Consider the following 10,085-nt stretch of genomic DNA (forward strand, 5'->3'; position numbering starts at 1 on the left):
AACATGGATTTCACATTATACAGTATTATATAGCAACCAGTTATTTAAACTTTTCCCCCCAGTCCTCCCAGATGGAGATGAAAAGCTTCCATTTTACAGATGGAAAACAGAATATGCAGACGGCCATGCAAGTACAGTACTCCTGTCAGTAAGAGTGCGCTGAATGTGGCCTTGGGCAAGTCAGAGCGTGAATTTATGTACTTTTGTCACCTCTTTCCATACTGTACCCCCTTCCTTCCATACTGTACCCCCTTCCTTCCATACTGTACCCCCTTCCTTCCATACTGTGCCCCCTTCCTTCCATACTGTGCCCCCTTCCTTCCATACTGTACCCCCTTCCTTCCGTACTGTACCCCCTTCCTTCCGTACTGTACCCCTTCCTTCCGTACTGTGCCCCCTTCCTTCCGTACTGTGCCCCCCTTCCTTCCGTACTGTACCCCCATCCTTCCGTACTGTGCCCCATCCTTCCGTACTGTGCCCCATTCCTTCCGTACTGTGCCCCATTCCTTCCGTACTGTGCCCCTTCCTTCCGTACTGTAACCCCTTTCTTCCGTACTGTACCCCTTCCCTCCATACTGCGCCCCCTTCCTTCCATACTGCAGCCCCTTCCTTCCATACCGCAGCCCCTTCCTTCCATACCGTACCCCCCTCCTTCCATACCGCAGCCCCTTCCTTCCATACCGTACCCCCCTCCTTCCATACCGTGCCCCCTCCTTCCATACCGTGCCCCCTCCTTCCATACCGTGCCCCCTCCTTTCTATACTGTACCCCCTTCCTTCCATACTGCACCCCCTTCCTTCCATACTGTGCCCCTTCCTTCCATACTGTACCCCCTTCTTTGCCTCGCCCCTCCTTTTTCCAGCAACACACAAGAGGGTCTGTCCCAAGCGTCAGTGTCCGATGGTCAAGTAAGGTTTATGCAGAACATAAAGGCAAAGTTGACCAGTGTTTACTAGTCTGCTGCCATTTGAATATATAAAGCTGGCAGTTAATTGGTTGCTGTGTGTAAGGGCAAACCATGTCAATGTTTGTGCATAACCCTGTTAGAGCTAGTTTCAGCTCTATGACATGGAACCTGCTGAGCAATCAACCTAGAGGAAACATGCTGTGTAGATTAGTATAAATAATGCTTCCTTTTCCTGTCCTTCCCTATAATAATCCAGTCCTGCCTCTCTCATTCCATGCAGTGACTTGGCCATTTCATTGGCTGCTGCCTGAGCGCCGCCTTTCAGCATGTGCCTGGCTATGATGGCAGCCTGTTTGCTTGTGTGCTTTAGGTTATTGCAGGTAACTAGACTGGCAGGCCAAGCGTTACTTCTTATATTTTCTTCTATTCACTATATACTTGTCTCCCAGGACAAAGCAGTGATACTTACCCTTTAACGGCTGCAGAAAGCAATGAGCAAATCAGTATGTGACAAGTAGTGCCTGGTGGTACCGTCCTGATTACTTTATCTTTAGAAGCAGAACGAGGGTGTAGATGGTGTTGTAACATTTGGAAGACATACGGGCAGAATGGAGGTGTTGATTGATGGCTCACACTGTTAATAATGGCGCCACGTGTCTGTGGTTTGTCCAGTGGCAAAGCAAGTGGTCTCCATTTATTCCATTGCTCTCTCTGCACCTGGGCCACTTAGTTAAGATTTTGCACTTTGCCTCTTCTTAAACGGTTGCCTTTCATTTTAGGGCCGAGTTCAGCTAGCCCCAGTGGAAAGTCACCCAGCAGTCGATAGAGTAGCTGTACCTCCTGCTTTGTAAAGGAGCTTTGTGCATGCCTGTTGTTGCTACTTGTGCTTCCAAATAAATTCATTAAAACTGTGTTCAAGGTCTGCTATCTTGCCTTTATTTGCCTATAAGATGTCCCTTGTCATGGCCTGTAGACAATACCCAGTTGGCCTTGTGCTATAAATGAATCAACAAAGGCAATAACTATAATTTGAACACCTCCCAAAATAAAGGCCTGACTTGGAAGATTGACTTTGGGATCAGTCATCCCTAATGTCATTACACTGTGGCTCCTAGATGGCAAGGTGACCTCTTCCAGATAAAGGAGACTCCTCTCATCTGTCCGATGCTCCATCTGTTGGCTAAAGGATTGCATGCTCAGCACGGACCCACTACAGCAGTTGTGCATATTGTATTTTCATTCTTCGTTTCCATCTTAACAGGTAAAACACAGACCTGACGACAACAAAGGCGCCTGAGGTCTCCCAAACTTTCCGAGCAGCCCTCAGTGAGTGCCAGGACTGGGACCATCAAGCCTAGAGTGGTGAAAGTGGAAGAGAGCAAGACTTGAGAGGAGCTCCATTGTGTATAAAGATAAGCAATTCCCACCTCCACCCATCACATTTCTTCTCATCTTGCTGTGCCCTTAGGATTCTTCCTCTGCTGCCTCTGAAGTCACACATATAAACCAGACTTTAGCCCAATTCCTTTGGGGGGGGGAAGACAACCTGTTGGCATGACTTAAATGGACTTCTGTGTATCATCTGAAGCAACAGCTTTCATCTTTTTTCCCTTTATTGCCCCTTCTACCCCAGAATACCACCCCTTACACTCTGTGGCCATGAACTGTCTCTTCTGCCCCATGCTTCTCTCTCGCGGTTAGTGGGATTCGAACGATCAAACATTTCGATTTTTCGGCCGACATCTGTCAGGAAATTGATAGGCCAGGTCAAAAAATCTTTGTCGGTTCCAATGCAATCTATCTATGTTTGCAGGGCCAGGCAGGCAGCTCCCCTTTGTTTTCCTGGCAAATTGGTCTTTTAGTTGATGGTAAATTCGTACGATTGTTCCGAGATAATCGTGGTCTCAGGATGACGATCGGATCTTTTAAAAATCTCAACATCTATGGGCAGCTTTAGTTAGATGGCTTGGGAGATAGTAAAAGGGCCACAACTCTAGCGGCCTGTAGTCCATGTCCTGCCCTGTCACTAGTCACATGACAGCTCTGCTCTGCCCAGGAGGTATAGGGGGCCCAGGAAGCCCTAATTCATATACAATTTCAATCCATATTGTTAAAAAATGTCAACCTCTATACATTTTGGGGGCCTGAAAAATAATTTGCTGTGGGGCCCATTCATTTGTTTGGCTTTCCAGGGCTCAGGCTGCTGGAACGAGATATCAGTGAAGGGTCAGTTCATAAACTCGTATATAATATAGAAAATGTTTCCCAAGTCTCATTACAGTGTCGCACAGAGCAGCACCCCCAACACAATCTCTTCCCCGCTCTGCACATTATGAAGTCTGGGAAACTGAGGGCGGAGTTTAAGAAAAGGGGACGTGTCCATGTGATAACCAGGCGGCGATAACCGAGTTGCTGCTCTTTTCAGACAGAACTAATCGATCTGGAAGAGCATGGCAGCGAGCAGGTATGTGATACATTGTGTTGTGTGTTACTGTGTAGAATACGCTTTGTGTGTCCCACCCCCAGTGCCCAAATACTGTTCTATTCACTCCCTGTACCTTTTTGTGTGTATATATATATATATATATTATATATATATATATTATATATATATATACTGTAAATATATACATACACACACCCATATACTCTGTACTTAATGCTGCCCCGTTCTCTCATAGCTGCTCTGCTACAGCTTCATGTTATTCTACACCTCTCTGTACTGGGATAAACTGATAATTATATTACATCTGGGACATTCTAACCAGCATTGTTCTACCTGGAAATGAATTCGATCTCTCACCAACCCACGAAGCCTGCTGGGCATACTGGCATGTTTCTGTAGTGTAGGGGGAACATTGTCCCTGTATTACTCAGCCTGCAGCTTTGTGCCTTTATATGGTCACAGAACAACCCCTCAGTGACTTTTAATATCCTTATCATTTACAGTAGGGGATACATTAACCCTTTTAATACATGAGTGATACTCAGAGTTCTCTGTATATCTCAACCTGCAGACTTGTGCCTTTATATGGTCACATAACCTTTTCAGTTTCTTCTAATATGCTTATAATTTATAGTAGGGGGTACATTAACCCTTATAATACATGAGTGATACTCAGAGTTCCCTGTATAACTCAGCCTGCAGCCTTGTGCTTTATATGGTTACAGAACCCCCTCAGTGACTTCTAATATCCTTATCATTTACAGTAGGGGGTACATTATCCCTTATAATACATGAGTGATACTCAGAGTTCCTGTATAACTCAGCCTGCAGCCTTGTGCCTTTATATGGTCACATAACCCCTCAGTGACTTCTAATATCCTTATCATTTACAGTAGGGGGTACATTATCCCTTATAATACATGAATGATACTCAGAGTTCCCTGTATAACTCAGCCTGTAGCCTTGTGTCTTTATGTGGTCACAGAACCCCTCAGTGACTTCTAATATCCTTATCATTTACAGTTAGGGTTATATTATCCCTTATAATACATGACTGATACTTACAATTCTCCGTATAACACAGCCAGCAGCCTTGTGTCTTTATATGGTTTCAGAACCCCTTAGTTTTTTCTAATATCCTTATCATTTACAGTAGGGGGTACATTATCACTTATAATACATGAGTGATATTCAGAGTTCCCTGTATAACTCAGTGTGCAGCCTTGTGCCTATATAAGGTCACATAACCCCCCTCAGTGACTTCTAATATCCTTATCATTTACAGTGGGGGGTACAGTATATATTTTAATACATAAGTGATACTCAGAGTTCCCCGTATAACTCGGCCTGCAGCCTTGTGCCTCGATATGGTCACAGAACCCCTCGCTGACTTTTAATATCCTAATCATTTACAGTAGGGGGTACATTGTCCATTATAATACATGAGTGATACTCAGAATTCCCTGTATAACTCAGCCTGCAGCCTTGTGTCTTTATATGGTCACAGAACCCCCCTCAGTGAATTCTAATATCCTTATCATTCGCAGTGGGGGGTACATTATAATACATGAATGATATTACGAGTTACCTGTATAACTCAGCCTGCAGCCTTGTGCCTTTATATGGTCACTTTACCACCCTCAGTCTCTTCTAATATCCTTATCATTTACAGTAGGGGGTACATTATGGTTACAGAACCCCCATCAGTATCTTCTAATATCCTTCTCATTTACAGTGGGGATACATTATCACTTTTAAAATATGAGTGATACTTAGAGTTCTCTGTTTACCTCAGCCTGCAGCCTTGTGCCTTTATATGGTCACAGAACAACCCCTCAGTGACTTTTAATATCCTTATCATTTACAGTAGGGGATACATTAACCCTTTTAATACATGAGTGATACTCAGAGTTCTCTGTATATCTCAACCTGCAGACTTGTGCCTTTATATGGTCACATAACCTTTTCAGTTTCTTCTAATATGCTTATAATTTATAGTAGGGGGTACATTAACCCTTATAATACATGAGTGATACTCAGAGTTCCCTGTATAACTCAGCCTGCAGCCTTGTGCCTTTATATGGTTACATAAACCCCCTCACTGACTTCTAATATCCTTATCATTTACAGTAGGGGCTACATTATCCCTTATAATACATGAGTGATACTCAGAGTTCCCTGTATAACTCGGCCTGCAGCCTTGTGCCTTTATATGGTTACATAAACCCCCTCGGTTTCTTCTAATATCCTTATCACTTACAGTAGCGGGTACATTAACCCTTATAATACATGAGTTATATTAAGAGTTCCCTGTATAACTCAGCTTGTAGCCTTGTTCCTTGTTATGGTCATGTAGCCCCCCTCAGTGAATTCTAATATCCTTATCATTTATAGTGGGGGTAAATTATAATACATGAATGATACTCCGAGTTCCCTGTATAACTCAGCCTGCAGCCTTGTGTCTTTAAATGGTCACAGAACCCGTCAGTGACTTCTCCTAAACTCATTGTATCCTCCTGTTCTAACTTGCAGGGCATTATAAATGACCCAGATTTGCTAAACTACTGTAATGTTGGTAATACTTTCCCTTTAAATGTGACTGGACTGCAGGCTTACATAGATCTTCTCTTTGTGCAGATATGAAGGGGGAGTGGGAGCTCCCGCCAGCAACAGGTCACCTGCTCCCCATACAATAATGTCAATAACTGGAGGATTGAGAAGTGAAAGTGGGACTGTATTTCATTCCTTGCAGCTCAGAGTTTAACTCGAGAAGGAGAATCTGATTAAATTTCCACAAGCTGGAAGTGGTTGGAGAGAAAGCTTTGAACAGTTACCACCAAAGCCTGGTGTGGAACATGGAGGAGCACAGAGGGGAGTCAGTACCACTTATCTTTTCCCACCTCTCCACCAGACTCAGATTCAGCGCTTGGACAACCCAGTGATATGATATTCTGCCAACCTCAGTGCCCTGACTTACTCTGCTTTACTGATTTTCTACCTACTGCACCAGCGGAGAAGGATCTACTACATCCCACAAGGTCTGATCAGAGCAGGGGGGTTATGGGAGATTATACCCAAGTAATATGTTGGTATGTATGTATGGAAGCAACTACCTGCCCACCAAAATTGTGCTGCTGCTGCCATGTGGGTGAGACCTTAATTCTACTTGTTTGTCTGCACGTGTGAGAGAGAGAGTGTGAGTGAGTGAGCATTACAGTGCAGTAAGTGTGCACATGGCTACCTGTGGCTGTTGCACCGAGTTAATCCACCAGATTGCCACTGCCGGGCTGAATGCAGTGTAATGTCCTTTATTCTGATTTCCCAGTGCCTCCCATCTGGACTTCACTTCCTTCTGGGAGTTGTTGTTCAGCAAGAGGCAGAGGGGTCTCTCTCACTCTCTCTTTCTCTCCCTCATTCTGCACAGGGCTACCATCATTGTGGCACAGTCGTCCTAGGCCTAGTGGATTTCAACTTACAAGGGGGCCCGGGGAAGAAGAATCTGCTGCTGATGCTGACTCTGCTGCTGCTGCTGGAGAAGGAGGAAGGAGCCACCGGATAAGAAGCCACTGGAGGGGGTGAAGAAGACTTGCTGCTGAACTTTAGAGGTAAGTTCCACTGAACCCCAATGTTTCTTTTTCCCTTGGCCACCAATGTCTTCACCTTTCAGTAGGGGTCCTGTTCACCAATCTATGTATACAGATGTGGTTGTGCACCTTTTGAGTGCATATGGTCTGGCCTACATAGTACATACATGTGTTAGTAAGACCTAGGGTTCATTAATTAAGTGGAAGGCAGCGTGCAAAGAACAAGTGCAAGCCACCATTATTGGACACTGCCTTTTATTATCTATTAATTTTTTTTAATTTGTCTTGTGTTTTTACTTCCCTTTTAGAAGGATTTGTTCTTACTATGATACATTTGAGCGTCAGTATCACGTTAAACTAAATTATATATTATATATAATTTTATCTTTCCCTCCAGCTTTGTTATGTCTGTATGTGCCAGTGGGTACATGAGTATACAGGCTACATTCCATGATGGGGAATGGTGGGAGATTCCGAGGAATGACCATTAGAAACTGAACCTGCAACCCGTTAGCCCAGTGTAAGAATGCTTGGTGGAGCAGCTGTAACCACAGGAGGACTGGCATGTGTCACTGACAGGTACTGAACTGCTGGGTGGGGTGTAAGGAATCACACTGACATATACCATGGAAAGCAGGGTTTCTTATAAAACAAGAACATAGGTAAATTTCACTTTCATTCTTCTTTAACTTTTCTTTGTTTTTTCTCTGCTTATTCATTCCATTCTCACATCCCCCACCCCATCTATATGTTACCCCTCCCAAATGTGACCAGTACCCAGAATAAAGACACACACACACAGCAGCTTGGTGTTAAATCTGTGTAAGTCACAGTTTTATTGACAATAATTAGAAAACCTGCGCTATTTGATCCTGAGGAAGGCAAAAACCCTCTAGCAAGCTTCACTAGAGGGAAAAATTCCTTCCTGACCCCTTAACGGCAATCGGATTTGCTCCCAGGATCAATGCGCCAAATTAAAGCAAGGGAAGCAGGGTGAGGGAAACAGAAGGGAATATGGCAGCATATACATTAGCGCCATTAAGCTGCCAGGTGAACGCTGCATTCCTCTCCATTCCATTTGACCCGAAGTAGCCTACAGACCCGGCCTCTGCAGTCTTGAGGGATGGAGTGAAAAGGAATGCAGGGTCTACCGAGTAGCTTAAAGGTGCTCCTGTCTATGGAACCATATTTTGGGTAAAAGAAGGGGCACTGCTGTTGGAATTCAGGTGGAGGGAATGGAAATAGAATGTAATATGGCAGCATAGACATGAGCGCCATTAAGCTGCTAGGTGAACACTGCATTCCTTTCATCCTATTGGACCCGAGGCAGCCTGCAGACCCGGCTTTGCAGACTGTGGGATGGAGTGAAAAGGAATGTAGGGTCTACCGAGCAGCTTAAGGGTGCTCCTGTCTATGAAACCATATTTTAGGTGTAAGTGGGGGCACCGCTGGTGGAATTACGGTGGAGGGAATCGAAACAGAGGGGAATATGGCAGCATACACATGAGCACCATTAAGCTGCTAGGTGAACACTGCATTCCATTCCATTCCATTGGACCGCAGGCAGACTGTAGACCCAGCTTCTACAGCCCGAGGGATGGAGTGGAATGCAGGGTCTACCAAGTGGCTTAAGGGTGCTCCTGTCTATGGGACCATATTTTAGTTATAAGGGGGGTGCACCACGTGTGGAATTATGGTGGATTAGAGTGGAGGCAGCGCTGGTGGAATTGCGAATGGCTCACTCACCTCTGTGTCATGAAGATGACTTACACAGAGGAAACTGCCGGTGGTGTTGGTGGCCGCTTGGTGGTTGCGAGGGCTGTCTGCAAACCAAACAAAATAACGTTAAACTCATGCCACAGGTTTTTACATTAGCAAGTGATATCTCTGTAGAAATTCTATTATATTTTGGGGCATTTTAATCAGAAATATGGCAGTTAAGCAAATTAACATTACTATATGAGTTTGCACCATTTCCCTCGACTTTCTGTGATTATGGGACAAGTTGCAAATCGCAGGTTTCTCTGCATTTTCAAGCCTTTTGATCCATCCCAATTCCTTGCCAAAATGATGAAGATACACTTCCCATTGGTTTCTATGGCATCTCAATAGGTTTCAGTTGCACAGGAGTTATATGTTCTTGTTGTGGTTGTTTTTTTTACAAAATAGCAGCATTGCAATGGATTTCAATACATCAGCCCCTTATACTTTCCATTACAAAATAGAAATATTTTAAGAAATATATTCATTAGAAACTGTACCTGGATATCTCTCCAGGTTCTTCTGAGAATGGCCTGGTTCATCGCCTCTAGTGTTTTATAGAGGTATCTCAGTTGGGCTTTGGCCTTCCTCTTGTCCTGCTGGAACTCGGACATCAACCTCATCTTCCACCACCTGGTGTTTCTCATGCTTTCTTTGGCCATCCAATAATCATACAGCGCCCATTTCATTTGGCATATGATGTCCTGCCTCATGCACTTCAAATAAAGGGCCGCCAGTGGTCCCTCAAACTCCATGATCTCACAGATCCCCTCCTCCTCCGTGTAGATCCTCTCTAAGCCCTAGAGAAATGTAAGAAACAAGAAGACATTAAGGTTTCCAGCAGTTTGTGTTTAATCCCCAGTAATAATGAGAGTAACAATTTCTTCCCTTAGGCACAATAAGCAAAGCAATATGTATTTATTACCACTAGGGGAGCTGTTACATTGATCTCTATAGACAGAGCAAATAACATGGCAACTCTCACTAGTAAGTTCTAACACTAAATATGGGAATTGTAACACTCGGGGCAAACACTAAGCTAAACCCTGTTATATTTCTATTTAATCACATTTACATGGAAGATACACAATGTTTATCATTGGGTTAGTATCCCCTTTAACCCCTCGGGTACCTTTGTCAGCAGCCACTTTAGAGAGCAGACTTACCTTCTGATTGCCTTTTATGTAAAGGTCCATGATGGCACGCAGGCCCATCTCCGACGCCCCTGTAAAATAAAATAGAGATTTGGGAAGGTTAGAGATAATGTGGAGAGGTGCCATGTATAGGGACAGCACATAGGAACAAGCACATTTACTAATAGGATTTATTTGCCATGATATTATGCCCAGCGCAATAGTAAATGAGCCCTATTTTATTGTGCTTTCAA

The 10,085-nt window shown here is 44.1% G+C and overlaps 1 protein-coding gene across 3 annotated transcripts in view; it reads left to right on the forward strand.

The window, feature by feature from the left end:
• Positions 1 to 10,085, forward strand: part of LOC121397098 — a 96,559-nt gene that overhangs the window by 34,709 nt on the left and 51,765 nt on the right. The window lies entirely within an intron of this gene.

Source organism: Xenopus laevis, chromosome 8L (assembly GCF_017654675.1).
Source record: "Xenopus laevis strain J_2021 chromosome 8L, Xenopus_laevis_v10.1, whole genome shotgun sequence".
Classification (NCBI taxonomy): domain Eukaryota; kingdom Metazoa; phylum Chordata; class Amphibia; order Anura; family Pipidae; genus Xenopus; species Xenopus laevis.